We start from the raw sequence: 22,875 nt of genomic DNA, 5'->3' as shown, positions 1-22,875 counted from the left end.
TGTCACTGAATGTATTTTTTCGTAGCAACGAAGGGCATCTGACGTAATATACTTGACGACGGGATATTATCAAAAATTATCGATTTAATTCAGATTTCTGTAGCTTTCTATTGGTCAGAATCTCCTATGAATGAAATAATCGCTTTAATTTTTATTTCTGTAGCTTTCTATTGGTCATAATCACCTTTGAATGAAATAATCCCTGGTATTAAGTTGACATTAAAGGTTTGTAATACGCTTTTGCTTTAGCCTTTGCTACTTCTACTTTCCTTTTTATATAACTTTCTCTTCTTTTATGTTTTCTTATACTTTGTTTCTTCTTAAGGTGCCGAGACCGTTTGTCGATCGTTGGCTCTCATGTTGCCCAGCATATTAACAATCATTGTCTTATTTACAGCCGCACGAAATAGTCCAGTGCTAGTTTTCCCAAACCATTGGCGTAGGTTTTTAACGACGTTCTACACCTTCGTTGCGGGGTATGCCTCTCAGAGGAAAGAAGATGAAATTTATATGCAAGCGAAAGTTGGTAACAATGCATTTATAGCAGAATACTCAAATCATATGTTTCAGTATTGAATACTTTATAAAAATAAATTATAATAAATTACGGAAATTACGGAATAAATTACGGAATTAATTATAATAAATAAATAAAAAATAAATGGGACGGTAAACAATCCTCATTTTTTAATATGTTATTCCTTACCAAAAAACCTTTAATTTAAGCACAAATAATTAAAAATCGTAAATTTGGGTCAAAAGTTATTAACTTTTTAAGAATTCCCATAAGAGCCCATGTTAAAACTTAACTTTGACCCTTAATAGTAATTAAATGGCACGGTAAAACAATTTTTAAAAAATCAAGTCTTAGTTTTTTGAAGTAAACTATAACATACTAAAATTTCATGCAAATCCTTAATTCTTTGCCGAAAGTGTATAACGTCGTTAAGCCAAGAAGTTGTACGGCGGCCCACACTTCTTTTTCCCATTATTTTACCTTGCATGACAAGGTGAAGTATGTCATATTTTTCTGGGTGACGCATTATATGACCAAAGTATTCCAATTTGCGCCTTTTAACCGTGTTCACTACTTCGCAACTTTTATTCAAACGTTGCAAAACCCTTTCGTTTGTGACTCTTTCTACCCAACTGATCTTCAGAATACGGCGGTAGACCCACATCTCAAATGCTTCTAGGTTTTTTAAAAGCGATTCTGTCAGGGTCCATGCTTCAACCCTGTAAAGTAGTACTGGGAATATATAACATCGAACCATTCTTATGCGAAGTTCCAAATTTAGATCATGACTGCACAGGCTTTTCTTAAATTTCATAAAACTTGTTCTTGCTTTGGCAATTCTACTTTTTATTTCTGTACTAGGGTTCCAGCTTTCATTAATATGAATACCCAGATATACAATATTACTTACTCGTTCAATTGAGTCATTACCGATTGTTACGTTATAGTTATTATTATTTACGGCTGCCTGTTTACTAATAACCATAAATTTTCGTTTTTCTTGCGTTGAGTTTGAGTCCATATATCGCGCAGAATGCCACCATTCGGTTCAATAACGCTTGAAGATGTTCAATTGATCCTGTCAGTATAGGCCATTCCACGAACATACGCCTTTTGGATTACTTCGATAACGAATATTTTACTGTGCAACATAAGAAGTACGAAAGTAAATGGCGCTAATAATTATTCCAATAAACAACAATGTAATTTGCAATTTACTTTCGTTTTTCTTATTTTGCACTGTAAAATATGCGTTGTCGAAGTAATCCAAAACAGGCGTATGTTCGTGGAATAGGGTATAACAAGGTGTCATCTGCGTATCTGATATTGTTCATAAGCATACCATTAATGAGTATTCCCTCTTTTGCGTTTTCCAACACTTCATTTCAGATTGTTTCAGCGTAAAGATTAAACAACATTTGTGACAATATACAGCCTTGTCGAACTCCACGCTTGATTTTTACTTCTTCAGAGCACTGATTCCTAACCCTAACACATACAGCCTGGCCCCAATACAAATTTGCGATTATTCTAATGTCCCTACCGTCCAGACCAGTAGTTTTGAGAATATGTAGCATTTTTTCATGGCGAACTTTATCAAAGGCCTTTTCAAAATCAATCGCGCACATGAAAACGTCATGATTTACATCTCTGCATCTTTTAATTAAAACTTGGGTTGCGAATAGTGCATCACGCGTTCCAAGGCCACAGCGAAAACTGAATTGAGTACTTTACTTGAGATTCTTTCCTCAATTTTTCTTTGTTTAATACTTTGTTTAATCAACACCAAATTCCTCTATTCTCAAACTTCTTTCCTGACATTTTTCCAAGTATTGAGGCTAAGGCCAGACAAGCGATAATTTAGGCGCTGTAAGAGCAGTAAAATGAAGCGGCAGTAACTGCAGTAAAAAGCATGGCCAGACGGGGATGTAAATTGCGGCATGTCGTGAGATGTAAATACAACGTTTTGGTCGTTGTTGTGGCTGGATGAGCTACAAATTTGGGCCCAGGTCCATTCGTTTGCGACACGACGCCGAAGATGGGCCCGTTCGATGTTGCTGCGCGATATTTTACAGCTCAGCTTGGCCATCCACTACACTCACCGTGGAACCCATTTTCGCGCTTCATTTTACTGCTCTTACAGCTCCGTAAATTATCGCTTGTTTTGTCTGGCCGTAGCCTCAATAGTAGTATATCGGAAAACATTAAACAATATGGAGAACATTCTTCGAAACCCTGTTGTTCATTAATATGTAACCACTAACATCATTTGGCTATTAGTCCACAAGATCGATAATCTGCTAACATGTTTCTGTGTGTATGTACCACATTCATAAAAACATGGCCTGCGTTCTATTGTTGTATGTTGTCCTATTAAAATTAATGGTCTTAGTCATCTGGTTAGCTTTTGGGGTGAGAGACGTATTGGGGTGAGGAATGATGATATTACCATGAATCATAGGCGTCTCACCATAAATCAAGTTGCGGGAAATAGAGCAGTTACTCTACCTGTGACAAGTGAATAATTTAAACAGGAAGATAAATTTAAATTTTACTGACCTACTAAGGACGATTTGAATTAATTTTTCGAATTGTAATGTACATTGCCGTATCTACGGTGATGAACACGCTAATAACCGGCAAAATAGCTCAAAAGATGGAAAACATAATACATTGCGAAACAAAAAGAGATGAAACTAGTGGAGGTGGAAATGATCGTTATAAACGTATAAATTAACATTACATTACATAGTTTCCCACCTTTAGACGTCTGTGACAGGAGTATTTTATCAAATTTTACTGTCACAGTGACAGTTGTCGTACTCCTCTGATACGTCTAAAGGTGGAAAACTATGTAATGTAATGTTATTTTAGACGTTTATAACGATAATTTCCACCTCCACTATTTTCATCTCTTTTTATTTCGTAATGTATTACGTTTTCCATCTTGTGAGCTATTTTGCCGGTTATTAGCGCGCTCACCACTGTATAATAAATGTGAGGAATACCTAAGTGACACATAATTTGGTTCACATTTGATGGTGTTAAGCACTCTATTCTATTAAGAAAAATTAAAAATTGAGATTCGTCGAGGTGTGAGTAAGGGTTGTTACATTCAGTAACATTAACGGAGTATTAATTAACAAGTTACGCTATGCTGATGACACGCTAATAGTAACAGATAACCTTGCAAATTTACAGTATTTGCTGGAAAACATAAACACTCATACCAACAAGAATGGTCTAAAACTGAACATCAAACACACTAAATTTATAATTGAAACAAAGAGCTATAGGAGCCTACACCAATGTGAATTTAACCATAAATAATAAGCGAATTGAAAGAGCCTACAAATATTTAGGGGTTTGGTTCACTGATACTAATGACCAGACAAGAGAAATTAAGAGGCGAATAGAAATAGCGAGACAATCATTTTATCAAAATGACAAAGTTTCTATGCTGCCGAGACGTAAATCTGAAATCGAGAACGAGAATGTTAATATGCTATGTTTTCTCCGTTCTGTTGTACGGCATGGAAGCTTGGACACTCAAAAAGGATAAACATCAAAACCATTCATTCGAGATATGGTCCTATAGGAGAATGTGGAAAATACCATGGACAGAGAGAGTAACAAATCAAGATGTTTTGCTGAAGATGGGGAAGTAAAGCGAAGTCATAAAAACCATACAAAAGAGTAAACTGGAATATCTAGGCCACATAATGAGAGGAGAAATATACTCCCTGCTAAGGCTCAATCCAAGGAAAAATTTTGGGAAAGAGAAATGTGGGACGTAGTAGGATTTCCTGTTTGCGAAATTTAAGGGAGTGGTACGGGTACAGTTCAATACAATTGTTCAGAGCTTCAGCCAACATAGTTAAGATTGCTGTGATGGTAGCCAACCTCCGATACGAGACGGTACTGCAAGAAGAAGAAAAGTACTCTATATTGATCGAAATTCTAAGATACATTGACTTGGATGGCAGAGACGTTTGCAAAATTGCAAATTTGTATTGGAATCAAACATCAGTTTTAGTAGATAGTTTGGAATAACATGTTCTTATTATTAAAAGAAGAGTGCGGCAGGGATGCCTCTTATCGCTCCTGCTTGTCAACGATTACTCCGAAAGAACTTTCAGAAATGCACTTTCTGGAAAACAAGAAGGAATAATAATTGTGAATGGTCAAGTCATCAATAATTTGAGATATGCAGACGACACAGTACTCCTAACTTTTGCTCAAGAAGATCTGCAAACAATACTTGATAGTGTCGTTGAGAGCTGTAAGAAAGAAGGTTTGGATGTGAACATAAGGAACACCAAAATACTCGTAATGAGTAAACAACAGAATATAGAACCGTCTATATATGTAAATAGTACCAAACTTAGCAAGTTAATCAAATTATTTACCTTGGATATCGACTAAATTGTAACGCAGAGAGTTTTACGGTAAAATTTGATCAAGAATAGAGTTAGTCCACGACGCATCTGTTTTGAGATGGACGTTGAGAGGTGACTCAGATTTTTTTGCAGAAGTTGCTTGAAAATAACTCAAATAATAATATTTAAGTTATCCTCCCACTCAAAATGATCCGGAACATTGTTTAAATAATCAAAATGTCATAATATGAAGGAAAAATTCGATTTTTTTATTGGTTTTTTGATTATAACTTTAAAACTATTAATTTTTGAGAAAAGTCGTACTGACATAAAAGTTGCGTAATTAAATTTCCTACAATATAGAATTGGTTAAGAATTTAAAAAATAGTCACCCTTGTTGCAAAATAGAAATAATTGCGAAAAAAACCATACCAAAACAAGTATTCGCATTTTACGTTTTTCAACCATTCATGCTACACTTAGAACCTTCATATTTTACCCAGAAAAACTTTCTGATATAGTAAAACAACACTGTAAATTTCATTAATATCGGTTTAATAGATTTTGCAAAATAAATTTTGAAATCCAGCTTTCGCAAAAAAAATTCATTTTTTTAAAATGTTGCAAGACTGAAAATAAAGCAGATAGCAAGTTGAGTTTTTTTTACTTATAGAAGTGTACTGTACCTTTCATTTACAATTTGGAAAATTAAAATCGAATAATTACCACGGCGTCAGGAAATTTTTTAAATAAACATTAATTTTTGGTGCTACGCGCAGGACAGCGGTTTTCGATTCACACAAGTTGATTTCCACCAAAATTTCTTCCAATCTTTATCTAATATATTATTCTCTTACTCTATATTTTGTTGTATTTTAATATTTTAATTCCACAAAAATCAAACTAATTTTATTATTGTTTGTGAAATATTGTTCAAACAATTGCATATGTTTAAAAATAATAAACTTTTATTCTCTAAGTTAAAATATATGAACAAAGAAAGTTTTTGCTAAAAAAGTGTTATTTCAAAGAATAGAGTATGTGTTTTTATTGTGCAATAAACAAATTTATTTATTTATATCAAAATGTAATAAAAATTAAAATGTGTCAATCATTATCAAAGGTCATTGGAATGCCCAATCAGAGCAAACTATCCGCTGTCCTGCGCGTAGCACCAATAATTAATGTTTATTTAAAAAAATTCCGGACGCCGTGGTAGTTAATCGATTTAAATTTTGCAAATTGCAAATGAAAGGTACAGTACAGTTCTATACGCAAAAAAAATTTCAACTTGCTATCTGCTTTATTTTCAGTCCTGTAACATTTTGAAAAAATGAATTTTTTGCTGGACTGCAAAATTTATTTTGCAAAATCTATTGAACCGATCTCAATGAAATTTACAGTATGGTTTTACTGTATCATAAAGTTTCTCTGGGTGAAATATGAAGGTCCTAAGTAGCATAAATGGTTGAAAAACGTAAAATGCGAATAATTGTTTTTGTATGGTTTTTTCGCAATTATTGCTACTTTGCAATAAGGGTGACTATTTTTTAAATTTTTAACCAATTCTATATTGTAGGAAATTTAATTACGCAACTTTTATGTCAGTACAACTTTTCTCGGAAATGAATACTTTTAAAGTTATAATCAAAAAACGAAGAAAAAAATCGAATTTTTCCTTCAATTTTTGACATTTTGATTATTTAAACAATGTTCCGGACCATTTTGAGAGGGAGGATAACTCAAATATTATTATATGAGTTATTTTCAAGCAATTTCTGCAAAACAATTTGAGTCACCTCTCAATTTTCCAAATGTATGTACTAATATTTTTACAGATGCGCCCTGGTCTCAGTAAGCCAGAGCCGCTTTTAGAAGGATATTATGTAAAAGAGGCCTAAAAGTGGCACTGCAGACCTCCCTACTTCACTGCTACGTGTTCTCGGTCTTACATTATGGTGTCGAGTCTTGGACTGTGAATAAAATTGATATAAATCGCCTTGAGCTTCCGATATGTGGTGCTATCTTAGATTAATGAAAACACCGTGCTATAGAAGAATTTTAAAAGGTTCTTAGGTGGAGAAGATTCGAAACTCTACAATACTAAAACGTCTTAATAAAACTACTGAGATTATAAAAAGCATCAGGAAGAGAGAGCTAGAGTATTTCGGACATATAATGAGAGGTCCCAAATACCTACAGGTTGCTACAAAATATTTTGCAAGGGAAAATAGCAGGCAAAAGCAATCCAGGACGAAGAAGGACTTCATGGTTGAAGAACATGCGAGATTGGTATGGTATTGATACAATCATTCTATTTTAGCCTAATAAAATAAAAAAAGTCAAAATGTTAATTCGTACAGGTTGAAACAAATTTTATAGCAAAGTTTAGGTGGATACAAAATATATTTTCAAGAAAGTATCCAAATCATACAAGCGGATCATTGTTTAAATAATTAAAAAGGGGTCATTTTGCAAAAAAATTACTTTTTTAACTGCTGAGGTCATTAAATTGCTAATAAAGGTCTATAGGATTATTTTCTGCAAAGATGAAGGGTAAATCTTTCACATAAGACTAACTAAATTAAATTTTGCCCCCTATTTATTTAAATAATTGTATATAAAACTTTAAAAACAAATTTGCAAAATAATATTTTTAGCGTTTTAAATAAACACTATAAAATATCTTTTTTTACAGACGAAGTTGCGCTATGTTACCAGTATTAAGCGAAAAAAAATTATCAAAAAATATATAATATTTTTTGAGATATTGAATTTGTTTATTAAATGTTACTATATTTTTAATTGCAAAAACGCGGTTGTTGCCAAAGAAATATTCACATGAATAAGATCTCATTATTTTTATTTTTATCTATATTTTCGATAAATGTATTGATAAATTCAAATTTCAATTAAACTCCCCCTAAAATGACATTTGAAAATTATTCAAATTTGTTTAAAATTTGTTTTTTTAATAACCTCGCGGGGATTAAGTATTTTGAAATGCCGTTTCGACAATTGGGTTTCTAGTAATTTTTTACTAATTAATAAATTTTTTTCTCTTTTTTTCCTCTTCTTTTTTTTCTTGGGGTTATATTACTACGGGCCCTTTTAGGGTTAAATTTCATTAAGAATGTCGAATCTCTGAGTTGTAGATTCTAGACCTAAAAATATTAAGATTTAACTAAAATCTCTTAAATAAAACGTGGCTACTTACTGAGTTACAGGGTGTTTTATTTAAAAGTTTAAAAAATTATTGTTACCAAGTACTTTAAAACTATTTGACGTATCCTTATCATACTTGGCAGAAAGTGTGGCTATTATACATCCTACTAAACTGTGATTAATAAACGTTTCTAGCTAGTGCCAGAGGCGTATGACAGGGGATAGTGAATGATTGACCCTTCCCAAATTCTACGCCACTGAGTGAATTACTATTTTAGCGAAATTTTTCGATTCTCCAGTACTTTGTATGTAAATAACTTTATTGCTATCGATAAAGTCATCAGTTTGCGAGATATTGGAAGTTTAAAATGAATGAATGAATGAATCAAAATAACTATGCCGTTTCATTCTTAACGTCCAATATCTCGAAAACTAATGACTTAATCGTTACCAGTAAAGAGTATATTATTTACATAGAAAGTATTGGAGAATCGAAAAATTTTACTAAAATAGTAATTCCCTCAGTGGCGTAGAATTTGGGAAGGGTTAACCATTAACTATCCCCTGTCATACGCCTCTGGCACTAGCTAGAAACGTTTATTAATCACAATTTAGTAGGATGTATAATAGCCACACTTTCTGCCAAGTATGATAAGGATACGTCAAATAGTTTGATAGTAATTGGTAAAAATAATTTTTAAATTTTTAAATAAAACGCCCTGTAACTCAGTAAGTAGCCACATTTTATTTAAGTGATTTTAGACCAATCTTAATATTTTTAGATCTAGAATCTACAACTTAGAGATTCGACATTCTTAATGAAACTTAACCCTAAAAGGGCCCGTAGTAATATAACTCCAAGAAAAAAAAAAGAAGAGGAAAAAAAAGACAAATAAAATTGTTAATTAGTGAAAAATTCCCAGGAACCCAATTATCGAAACGGCATTTCAAAATATTTAATCCCGTGACGTTATTAAAAAAACAAATTATAAACAAATTTGAATAATTTTGAAATGGCATTTTAGGGGGAAGTTTAATTGAAATTTGAATGTATCAATACATTTATCGAAAACATACATAAAAATAAAAATAATAAGATTTAATACAGGTGAATATTTATTTGGCAACAACTGCGTTTTTGCAACTGAAAATAGAGTAATATTTAATAAACAAATTCAATATCTCAAAAAATATTAAATATTTTTCGATCAATTTTTTTTTGCTTAATACCGGGAACATAGCGAAACTTCGTCTGTAAAAAAGATATTTTATATTATTTATTTAAAACGCTAAAAATAATTTTTTGCAAATTTGTTTTTAAAGTTTTATATACAATTATTTAATTAAATAGGTAATTTTATATACAATTTAATTCAGTAAGTCTTATGTGAAAGATTTACCTTTCAGCTTTGCAGAAACTAATCCTATAAACCTTCATAAGTAATTAAATGACCTCAGCAATTAAAAAAGTATTTTTTTTGCAAAAATGACCTCTTTTTAATTATTTAAACAATGATCCCCTTGTATGATTTGGATACTTTCTTGAAAATATCTTTTGTACCCACCTAAACTTTGATATAAAATTTGTTTCAACATGTACGAATTTACATTATGATTTACATGTAGTGTAATTTTATTTTACTAGACTATTTAGCGTATACAATTAGACAGGTATGATGGTAACCAACGTTATGAAAGGACATGGTACATGAAGAACAAGCATTGTACCTGATTTTAATGTGTAAAAAAAATTAAAAGTGCGACAATGTTAAATTTTACAAAAAAGTATGGATCGTAATTGTAGCTTGCCTAGAATATAGCTACTTCATAAGGATTCTACTCATTTTTAAACGGGAAAGAAAAATGTCAAGAGTTCGTTAGATGGAATACATACATATATATGAAGTTGGTATGAGAGAGGAAAGGTACACAACATTGTAAGAGATATTAAGGACTTAATATATACGTAATGAGACCTAACGGAACCCGATGGGACAACACAACTACGGAAAATGCACAAGCCTCGACTATAATGTCTACTACTTGGGCAATAACAGCCCTCAACAAAGGAATGACGTCGGAATAATGATCCCACCAAACGATAAAACTGCAATCATGTCCTTCATGTCTTTCTCTGATAGAATGATGCTCCCTCGACTGCAGGCGACGCCGACGCCAACAAATCTAAACAAACAGGCCAACGGCGGATTAAGATGAAATCACTATCAAGGAATTAAATGAACAGTTGAAACAGAGAAGCAAAGCGAGAAATAAAAATGATAATTAGCGAATTTAATGCAGAGTGGATGAAGGAAAAACAGAAAATGGATGCTTTGGATTTTTAGAGAGAAACGTTCGTGGAGATCATTTTATTATAGTCCAGGCGGTAGCTGTTCTAAAACACCCTCTTTTGGGTTTATGATATTATTTTTGTGCTTTAATCGCTTCAAAAAAAACTGCATCATTAGGAAAACTGTCTTATATTCTAAAAAACAGAAAATACTCGCAATACCTAAAAACAAGAGTCTTCAATCAATGTATACTTCTTCTTCTTCTTCTTCTTTTGGCGTCTTAAATCTGGATGGATATTTGCCTGTCTGGCTGTACTTCCATTCAGATCTCTCTTGGGCCCTTCTCCTCCATTGTCTTTTCTTGTCCATTTTCACCATTCGACCATTTTCAGGTCGTCTTCCACGTCATCCAACCATCTCGTCCTGGGCCTTCCTTTTTTCCGCCTTCCTACCGGCTTCCACTGTAACATCTTCTTTGTCGTTTTCATGTCTTCTTGTCACCATCCATGATAGTCTTTGACTTTTCACAAATCTTACAATGTCATTCCCTTCATTCAGTTCATTAACCTCGTCGTTTCTCCTGATTCTCCATGTACCGTCTTCCTCTTGCACCGGACCATATATAGACCGGGAGATATTATACAGAAGTTCAGCCACGATTTTTTAAGTCCTGCCTTTTGCAATACTGGAAGGGTAGACGATGTACTTACAATCTGTGGAAACATCCACAAATTTCCTGTGACATTTTCCTGTAAAAATTAGATTTTCCCAAAAAATAAAAATAGGGTTTTGCGATGAATTTCTAAGTCCTGCCATATCCGTAGATAGACAGGATACTATCGATTTTATGAAGAAAATTTTTTGGGCAGGAGGGTTGCAAACGGGGTAACGGAGTATATATGTATACAAACATGTAAGGAAAATAATGAAATTTTCATGATTTTCTAGGTCCTGCCAACTAAACAAACTAAACATATTTATTTCAAAATAATCAAAAAAAATATTGGCATGACGTCTCCTAATGTTTAAGTATACTTGTCCCTTGGAAAATTCTGCGGAAAATTTTCACCCTGATTCCGTGATTTTCTTAGTCCTGCCTTTAAAAAGTTATAATACTCAAATACAATCAATACCTTTTCGGTACTCGGCAGGAAGGTTAAACGGTTCTTGTAAGACGGCAGGAGTCCTAGATTTGTAAGAAAATTCGTGAAAACGTCAACGATTTTCTGAGTCATGCCATTTTGTACATGTTTCAAGAATCTTAATATAAGTCTATTTACAAAGAGGCAGGATGGTTTTATGATTATTTTGTATACAGGGTGGGGCATTAGTGTGACAAAGTCCAATTACTCGTTTGTTGTAAGATATACGAAAAAAGTTATTTAGGTAAAACATGGGCCACAGATAGGACTATGATTTAACAGTGTTTTCTAATATACAGGGCTACCCGTTTTCACATGGTGACACAAATTTATGTTTTTTTAAATGGAATACCATGTATATTTTTACATTTTTGGATTCTACTCGAAGTTCTCTTTAATAAAATATAGTGTTTTGAAATATTATACGAGGTAGTTTAAAATATAATTACGTTTTTTTGTTAATTTTGTAGGAACATTCACACCCTATACATATTGTTAGTAATTTGATATCCAAACTTCTATTAATTTATGTTTAAACGGTTTTTAATATAGTCTACTATTGTCAGTTATTAATAGTATACCAAAATGTTTAATTTTAGTATACGGGGTTGGTTGAAACTCGGAATGGGTATTTTCTGAGTTTTCTTAAATGGGACACCCTGTATTTTAGTATTATAATAAAATGATATTTTATGGTACCTTTTTATTTGTTAAGCATTTTCTATACCATATTTTTATATATTAATTTCGGCAGTAAATTGATACAGACAGATTACTCAGGTGGTTTTTGGGGTTTCTGAACAAGAATGTCACATTAGAACAGATCTTTACCTAGTGCTCGGGGTGACTAATATACACGCCATATTTTTAAATTTCGAGGCTTTCAGACACTAAAATGATGCAAGTAGATTACTCGAGGAGTTTTGTGGTTGCTGAACATGAATACGCCATCAGAATCGACCTCCAAAAACTCTCTAAATTCGAGATCAGTCACCCTGGGCACCAGGTGCTCCGAGGGTCGGTTGTAATGTCATATTCGTGTTCGGCCATCCCAAAAACCTCGAAAAATCTGTTTTCTTTAATTTATTGCCAATATCCCACGAAACTCCAGATGACGTGCCTTAGCAGCAACTCTGGGCACTAGGTGAGTCGGAGGTAGGTTCTGCTTGCGTATTCGTAACTCCATATACCTCCCAAATAACAAAATTTTGCCCTTAATACACTGATTTTGACAGGTTTATGCACCCATTTCCACCTATGCAATTTCCACCCATTTTTATATTGTACACCTTTTATTTGAATTTGAAAAAAATAAAAAAAAAATTAAAAAAAACGGTGTATTTGCCGACTTAAAGCAAGAGTAACTTTTAGTACTAGAATACCTCATAATTTAATACTCTACTCTCAAAAATGTCTAAAAATTTAAAGACCAATAAGTTATGAGATAAAATATGCGTTGATCTACCCTATGACCAGTACTAGAAATTCACAATTAATAAAATCGATTTATCTCTGGAAGAGAAATAAACGTAGCAGTTTTCGCTTTCCTAAATACAATTTTTCTAAATTCTTTTAAACTCAAAAAACCAAAAAACGAAAAATTTTTCAAATCGATTTTTCTAGAACACTGCGTATTCTTCTGAGTTAAAGCAAAAGTACCTTTTAGTACAAAACTATCCCAGAATTTAATAATCCAGTGTCAGAAATGCTTAAAAGTTAGACAGAAAAGTTATTCGATAAAATATCCGTTTCCGTACCCAAAACGGACCCCTATGACCGGTACTAAAAATTGACAATTGATAATTGACATTTGACAATTGACCTCTGGAAGATAAATAAGTGTACCAGTTTTCGTTTTTTCAAATAAAAGCGTTCTGCAGCTATTTTAAAGAAACTAATTAACAAGACTTGAAGAAGCATATCGAAGTAGAGGTCGTCCGCCAACCAGATGGTCTGATGATATCAAACGGATCGACAGAAACTTGATGCAGACAGCACAGGACAGAAATGCATGGAGAAGACTAAGGGAGACCTATATCCAGCATTGGATAGATCCGGGTTGAATTATGACGATGATGAATTACAAGACGCCATCTTTAAAGAGCTCTAGCTTTTCACGGAAGCATTTTTGAACTAGATGAATTGAGTTAAATTTTCTTAAAATTATCTGAGGAATCTCCGGTTTTCGTTTGTTATGAGAGCTTCTGGACACCCTGTATAATATAATGGGTAGGTAAATTCCCTACTATAACCAATAAATTGTAAAAATAGTTTATTTACTTTTATTGCGTTTACTTAGATAAAAATATGATCTAATCACTTAAAATAAAGATATTACAGTTTGCTATTAGATTTGAAAAGTGTGTAAAAATTCCGAGACATTATTCAGGAAAATAATATTTAATAGGATACGATTGTTTTAATGATATACAAATTAATTTTTTGTATTATTCATCTTTGCGGTTATCCTGCCAAGTTGTAAACGGTTTCAGATTAGTGTTTTTTAAGCATACTACACATGGTATGACTCAGAAAATTGTGGTGATATGAATATGTTTGTATAACACCCTGAAATAATTTTACAGACACACAATTTAATTTTTTTATACGAAATAACTATACAACCATCCTGCCTCTTTGAAAATAGATTTATATTAACCTTCTTGAGATATGTGCGAAATGGCATGACTTAGAAAATCGTGTAATTTTCCACGAATTTCCTTACAAATTTTTTAACTATATATAGTAAAAAAGGTGTAACTAAACATCCTGCCATTTTGAATAATGTCTACTGAAATTATTTATTTTATAACAACATTTATTTTATGACTTAGAAAATCACGGAACCAGAGTGAAAATTTTATACAGAATTTTCCAAGAAACAAGTGCAGTTAAACATTAGGTGACGTCATGCCAACATTTTTTTTGGTCATTTTGAAATAAATATGATTAATTTATTAAGTTGGCATGACTTCGAAAATTATGAAAATTTCATTATTTTCATTACATTTTTGTATATCTGTATACTCCCTTAGTCCTTTTGCAACCGTCCTGCCCAAAAAATTTTCTTCATAAAATAGATAGTATCCTGTTATTCTATGGATATGGCAGGACTTAAAAATTCATCGCAGCTCCCAATTTTTTTTTCATGGAAAATCTAATTTTCACAGGAAAATGTCACAGGAAACCCGTGGATTTTTTCACAAATTGTAAGTACCTTCTCTAACCTTCCAGTATTGCAAAGGGCAGGACTTAGAAAATCGCGGTTGAACTTCTGTTAAGATCTCCCGGTTTAATACTTTTCTCAGTATGTTTCTCTCGAATATCCTGAGTTGGGCTTCATATTTTTTCGTCATTACCCAGGTTTCACAACCATAGGTTACTACGGGTCTAATCAAAGTCAATGTATACTCCCTGTTCTAATATACGGCTCTCAGACATGGACGTTCACAAAAGAAAATATGGAAAAAATAACAAAGACAGAAAGATCCATGGAAAGACAAATGCTGAACATTAAACTATCAGACAGAAAAAGAAACGAATGGATCCGTAACAAAACAAAAGTGAAAGATGTTTCAACCCAAGTAGCAAAGCTTAGATGGACTAAGATGATTATACATTGGAGACCGTGGAACTACAACGAAAAAGAGGAAGGCCACAGATGCGATGGTCAGATGACCTGAAGAAACACACTGGGTCAAAATGGATGCAAATTGCCCAAGATAGAGAGACATTGAAGAAGGAAGAGGAGGCCTATATCCAAGGATGGATGTTTAGGGATGATTAGATAGATAGAATCGCTTCGAAGTATTATCAGAAATGATAATTTCACTATAGGAACACTTCAAAAGGTGTAGTCCATTCTTTCACGGTTTTTGCTGTAAATTTTAAAGAACCGCTTGGATTGACATGATATTTGGCATACGCATAGCTAACATGTCATAGAAAAAAGTAATATGGTGCCGATGTGTGCATTTGTCCTGGGGGTGACTTTCACCCCATCTCGGGGGTGAAAAAGGGTTCAAGATAAGTTCCGAAATGGATAAACTGACTAATTTTAAGCAACTCTTGTTCTATAGAGTTTTTTCATCAAATCAATACTTTTCTAGTTATTTGCAAGTGAATATGTTCATTTTTCAACAAAATGACCACGTTTTTAAACGGTTTTTCGCAAATAACTCAAAACGTAAGCATTTTGTCTGAAAAAATGTTCTTAGCAAAACTATAGCCTATAAAAAAGTGAAAAAAATGGTGTATATATTAGGTCCCTATACCTAGCAAAAGCAGAGTTATAGCTAATGAAAAATAGGTTCATATTCGAAAAATTCCAAATAGAATAATTCAATGTGAAATATCCAAATAATGAACCATTCTTGGGGAAAACACATTACAACTTTTTTAAAGTGTTTAAAAAAATCTTTATTTCTGTTTTTTATAAAAAAAATTTCTAGCATCAAATATAAGCAAGTTACGCTCAAAGAAAAGTTGGTCCCTTTTGTTTTGGCAAAAAAAATCAGGAATATCACCCCCCCAATTAGCAACTTAAATGAAATTAATCGTTACCGCTTTACAAGTTACTTTACTTATGTTGTGTTTATAAATGATCTGTAAGTTCCATCGATTGAAAGTGCTTATTTTTGAAAAAAATTTGGTTTTAAAGTAAAATTTTTAAAAATTTTAATTTTGAAAAAAATGCTTTCTTTTAAAATAACTTAAAAATTGTTAGAGATACCAAAAGTCTTAAACAATAAAAAAGTCGGCTTTACTTTTCTGAATATTTTGTATTTTTTGTTTTTCTGTAAGAGAAAAATTGGTCAAGATTCGGTGTTTCTAAATTTGCATACACTCGTGATAAGTGACTCGTTCAAGCCCTTTTAACTACAGCTCTTTCAAAAATAAGGACTTTGAACCGATGAAACTTACACATCGTATGATGTATGATTAATACATACGCGAGTAAAAAACTTATGAAGTGATAACAATTAAATTCATTTGAAATGCTAATTAGGGGGTGATTTTCCCGATTTCTTACCAAAAAAAAGAGACCAACTTTATTTTGAGCGTAACTTGTTTACTTTTGATGCTAAATTTTTTTTTAAACAAAAATAAGCATTTTTTTAACACTTTAAAAAAGTTAAAATGAGTTTTCCCCAAAAAAGTGCTTCGTTTTTGGTTATGGCACGTTAAAATATACGATTTGACGAATATGAACCTATTTTTCATTAGCTATAACTATGCTTCTACTAGATACAGTGACCTAAAATATACACCTAGTTTTTCACTTTTGTACGGTTATATTTTCGATATTTTTGAATTTGAATTGAATTTTTTTTCTACCAAATACTTACTTTTTGAGTTATTTGCGAAAAACCGTTTGAAGACGTAGTTAATTTGTGGAAAAATTAACATATTCACTCGCAAATAACTCGAAAAGTATTAACTGGGTGAAAAAACTTTATAGAACAAAAGTTGCTCAGAATTGGGCATTTTATCCATTTTCGGACTTATTTAGAACATATTTTTCACCCCCAAAGGTGTTCACCAACCAAAAGGGGGTGAAACTCACCCCTAGGGCAAAAGCACACATCGGCACAATATCACTTTTTTTCTTTGACTTATTAGCTACAGTTGAGTCCGCGAGTCTTTACCCGTGCGTCATCACTAAAGACTGGATTATATGCAAAATGCATATGCATATATATGCTGCATATTTCTCATGTTTTTCATAAATGCATATGCCTTGCATATTTGGAGATTTAAGAGCATATAAATGCATATTTTGATGGGAATTTACTCTACCCCATTTAAAAATAAGGTATATATTAGTAACATCAACATCCATTAAAATAAAATGTGAAAGTAAATATTTTGCTGTTAAGCTCCTTTGTTGTTGTACCCATAAACATAATGGGCGTTATTTATAGCTGCAGGTATCATTATCCGGATATTTAAGATTTATAGACTTCTCAGAATTTACAAATTACCTAAGTAAATACCGATTATATTTTGAATAACATTACAAATATTACCTGTACTTTCTGCTGGTGTCGGCCAACTATGAATTATTCTGGGAAAACCAACCAAAACGAAATTTTAAGGCAGCGTTGCCAATTTAGCTTATTTTATGCTAGATTTGGCATATTTTTGTGTTGTTTAGCTTATTTATTTCTTGTTTAGCATATAGCATATTTTATAGCATATTAAATAATATAAAAATTATTTAGTAAAAATCGAAAATCTTCTAATTCAGAACAAATTTTTATGTTGGCCTTACAATTACTAAAACAACTTAGGAACTCTCTCACAGGAACTTGAAACTGATATCAGTGAGTCAAATCTGATTCCTAACAAAAAATGTTTAACCATTCACACATACACACCTACATCAGCAAATCCCTTCGCCTTCAATAATGTTTATATTAGTACTTATGTCTGTGGACCATGAGATTACTATTAACTACAGGATCATGTTTCAGCATTTTTTAAAACAAATAATTTATCTGTACTGGGTTATGCTTGCTATAGGGATTTTTTATTAGTTGATAATGGAATACCTACTGTTGAACTGATCATTCCATCATTCTTGTGAGGTTTGGCAAATACTATATTGGTCGAGTTGGCAACACTGTTTTAAGGGTAGGATAGATTATTTTATTTTATGAATGGTTAGTCTTAAATCAATCGCCGATTATTCAACTTTTGTGATTGCAAGTTATTGACTATACTGTGTAAAAAAATCATTTTATTATTATTGTGAAAATGCCTAAAGTAGCAAGGGAAAAATCAAGTCTTCTCAGAAGTTGGATTGGAAGTAACAATCATCTAAAAGTTATCGACAGTGAAAGTATGTTTTGCACCATTTGTGATAAAAAGGTAAGTTCTCCACTTCAATAGATTTTTAAACTTATCAAACTTCTTTGCACATCTATGTGTCTGTCTATTCTAAAATGACAAACCGTCCCATTTCTTCAAAAACTGTTTTTTAAAGTTCGCAACGGTTTGGCTTATACAGAGCGAGGTGTTGAGAGTGGCCCACCCTGTATACTACGGTACACTGACTGTACTTTATTGTTTGACGATTTCAATTTCACTTTGAGAAATAAAAAAAAATTGGGGGAGGTTTAAAAAGTTTGATCATTTTAATGTAGGTATCTATTTACGAAAACATCTAAAACATCATTATCATTATATTCCAGATTCCATGTCAAAAGAAATTCCAAGTAGTTCAACACATAAAAACTTCACTTCACCAAACTAAGCTATCAAAAAATGATAATAAACCTCGCCAGCAGATTCTACAGAACAGTTTGCAGATTCAGAATACGTCAGTTGGGCAAGAAACCTTTGCAAAGGATTTATGCCATTTTTTTTTGAACTGCAATATCCCTCTGCACAAGTTAGAACATAAATCGTGTCAAAACTTTTTAAAAACTTATTGCAAGATTAAAGATAAACCAGCTCAAATACCAAGTTCTTCAACTCTTCGGAAAAAATATGTCAGTGCATGTTACAAAGATGTGATGACGAGTATTAAAAATCAGTTAAAAGCCGATTATCTTTGGATTTCCGTCGACGAAACAACGGATACAAAGGGTCGACAAATTGCGAATCTAATTGTTGGAGTTCTTAACGACTCTGGCGATTTTAAAAACTCATACTTAATTAGTGTAAAATGTTTGGAAAAAACAAACTATGCTACAATAGCTAGATTTGTTAACGAATCCCTAACAAATTTTTTTTTACCTGATCAAGTACCATTTGAAAAAATATTATTAATGCTTAGTGATGCCGCCTCATATATGATGAAAGCTGCATCCAATCTTAAAATCTTTTTCCCTAATTTAATTCACTGTACATGTTTGGCGCACGGCCTAAACAGAGTTGCAGAGAAAGTTAGAATTGAATTTCCCAATGTAAACACCTTAATAAATAATGTAAAAAAAGTATTTCTGAAAGCACCACTACGTGTACAGGTATATAGGGAGATGCTTCCCGATATTCCTTTACCACCAGAACCAGTATTAACCAGATGGGGAACTTGGCTTAAAAGTGCTATATTTTTATCTGAACACTACGACGACATCAAAAGCGTTATTTCAAGTTTTGATCCGACTTGTACCGCTATTGATAACTGTCAAAATATTTTTAAAGAAAAGTCTATTAAAAATCAATTGTTGTATATAAAATCGAATTTCGATATCATTGAAAGTTCAATTACAAAATTAGAGGCTCAAAATTTATGTCTTCACAATAGTATGTCTATTGTTGATTCGGTTAAACAGAAAATAACAAATCTGAATGGGGAAATTGGAGTAAAAATTAAAGATAAACTTGATGACGTTTTAAACAAAAATGAGGGTTTCACTTTATTGCGTTCAATAAATAATATAATCAATTTTGGAAACTTCGATGAAAATATTAATATGGATCCGTCTCTAATAGCAAAGTTTAAATATGCCCCAATTACATCTTGTGACGTTGAGAGATCTTTTTCTGCCTATAAACAAATATTAACAGATAGAAGACATAATATTAGTTTAGAAAATATGAATCAATATATGATTATTTATTGTAACAATAAAAATATGTAAATTTGTTTTATTGTACTCTTTTTATAATATTAGTTTAGAAAATATGAATCAATATTGTAACAATAAAAATATGTACATTTATTTTATTGTACTCTTATTTATCTTGTGGTCAAAATAAAATATTTTGCCGTTTTATTTGTCACAAAACCTGAAGTTAAAAAAATATATTAAGAAATAATAATACAATTTGGTTTAAATTCAAACCTATTTATTTATTTTTATTATTTTTTATTTATTTATGTATTTAACGTAAACCATAAAATTATTCATATAAAAATAAGTGCATATATAAATGCATATTTGCATGTTAATTGTGCATATTCAGCTTGTTTTAAAATGCATATTGCATGCATATTTTAGACATTTTTTAGTGCATATTTTCCAGTCTCTAGTCATCACTTAAAGCATACGAAATAAGTCGGAAATATATTTCACGCAACAACAACTGACAGAAAGTGGCTACTGTTCCGATTACGGGTTTTATTATAAAATTTGACGTTATCAAATATATAGAATGTCAAATGTAAGTTTTACTTCAAAATTTTTGCGCAGAATTACAGCTACATTTGAAGTAGCTTAATAAATTCTTTTATTATTATTGATTAATAAATAAATAAACAATTTATAAAAAAAATCCAATAACATATTTTATTTTTGTTATTTTATTCACTTTGACGGAAATCTAAACACAGTTATTTCTTTACTGTGTGAATGACGTTAGCTTTGTATGTTTTAAATATTAATTGCCTAAATATAATTATTTACCTTAAAATTTCAAAGCCCAATATAAAATTAGTTGTGAAAACAACTGTTTGTGTAATATAAAGAAACTTCAAAACGCAAAAATTCGACAAAAACCGCAAAAAGTTCAACTGACTGACAGCCACAAAATTAAACAAATCAGAAACGTCAAAAAAATTGTGCTTAAAATATGAAAACATACCGAATCGTCTTTTTTTGTACCTATCTCTTTTCAATGCACTGAGTCTAGATGGTTCATAAAAATAACATGTGTTGTTACTTAATAACAAACGGCAGCTGGTTTGTCATGAGTTTCATGCATGGAAGAGAATGATGCTAGATAAAAAGTATGTGTTTTATCTCGCCAGGTATTAATGACGCACGGGTAAAGACTCGCGGACTCAACTGTATGTGTAAGCCAAATTTCATGTCAATCCAAGCAGTTCTTGAGAGGTTTTGCAATATTTTACCTTCAAAGAACGTACTAGTGGACGGACCTGAAATTTTAAAGTCTGAAGTTCTTCATGCAATAAAATGAACCAAAGCCAAGAAAGCAACTGGACCGGACTATCCCAGCTGAATTATTAAAAATGATACAAGAGGACCACATTTCATCACGTGTATATTACTGGTAGAATACCTGAGGAATAGATTATTATTATTATCCCGGTTATTTATAGCATTCTTCGCCTTCCGGTTCCCAGTTTCCAGCTTCGTCGGTCGTTCCATTCGCCAGGGTGAAGATTCCTTTCCGACATTGCCTTCTGAATGCCGCCTAGCCCATAATTGTTTCGGCCTTTCTCTCTTCCTTCTTTCCCTTGGCGTCCATTTTAGAATTTGTTTTGGCAGTAAATAAAATAAATAAAATAAATAAAATAACCAAAATAAATAAAATAAATAAAATAAATTATTATTATCCCGGTTATTTATAGAGTTCTTCGCTTCCGGTTCCCAGTTTCCAGCTTCGTCGGTCGTTCCATTCGCCAGGGTAAAGATTCCTTTCCGACATTGCCTTCTGAATGTCGCCTAGCCATGATTGTTTCGGCCTTCCTCTCTTCCTTCTTTCCCTTGGCGTTCATTTTAGAATTTGTTTTGGCAGTAAATAAAATAAATAAAATAAATAAAATAAATAAAATAAATAAAATAAATAAAATAAATAAAATAACCAAAATAAATAAAATAAATTATTATTATCCCGGTTATTTATAGCGTTCTTCGCTTCCGGTTCCCAGTTTCCAGCTTCGTCGGTCGTTCCATTCGCCAGGGTAAAGATTCCTTTCCGACATTGCCTTCTGAATGCCGCCTAGCCATTATTGTTTCGGCCTTCCTCTCTTCCTTCTTTCCCTTGGCGTTCATTTTAGAATTTGTTTTGGCAGTAAATAAAATAAATAAAATAAATAAAATAAATAAAATAAATAAAATAAATAAAATAAATTATTATTATCCCGGTTATTTATAGCGTTCTTCGCTTCCGGTTCCCAGTTTCCAGCTTCGTCGGTCGTTCCATTCGCCAGGGTAAAGATTCCTTTCCGACATTGCCTTCTGAATGCCGCCTAGCCATTATTGTTTCGGCCTTCCTCTCTTCCTTCTTTCCCTTGGCGTTCATTTTAGAATTTGTTTTGGCAGTAAATAAAATAAATAAAATAAATAAAATAAATAAAATAAATAAAATAAATAAAATAAATAAAATAAATAAAATAAATAAAATAAATTATTATTATCCCGGTTATTTATAGCGTTCTTCGCTTCCGGTTCCCAGTTTCCAGCTTCGTCGGTCGTTCCATTCGCCAGGGTAAAGATTCCTTTCCGACATTGCCTTCTGAATGCCGCCTAGCCATTATTGTTTCGGCCTTCCTCTCTTCCTTCTTTCCCTTGGCGTTCATTTTAGAATTTGTTTTGGCAGTAAATAAAATAAATAAAATAAATAAAATAAATAAAATAAATAAAATAAATAAAATAAATAAAATAAATAAAATAACCAAAATAAATAAAATAAATTATTATTATCCCGGTTATTTATAGCGTTCTTCGCTTCCGGTTCCCAGTTTC

Source organism: Diabrotica virgifera, chromosome 9, assembly GCF_917563875.1.
Source record: "Diabrotica virgifera virgifera chromosome 9, PGI_DIABVI_V3a".
NCBI classification, from domain to species: Eukaryota; Metazoa; Arthropoda; class Insecta; order Coleoptera; family Chrysomelidae; genus Diabrotica; species Diabrotica virgifera.
The sequence above is the reverse complement of the archived record's forward strand: the minus strand, read 5'-3'. Positions refer to the sequence as shown.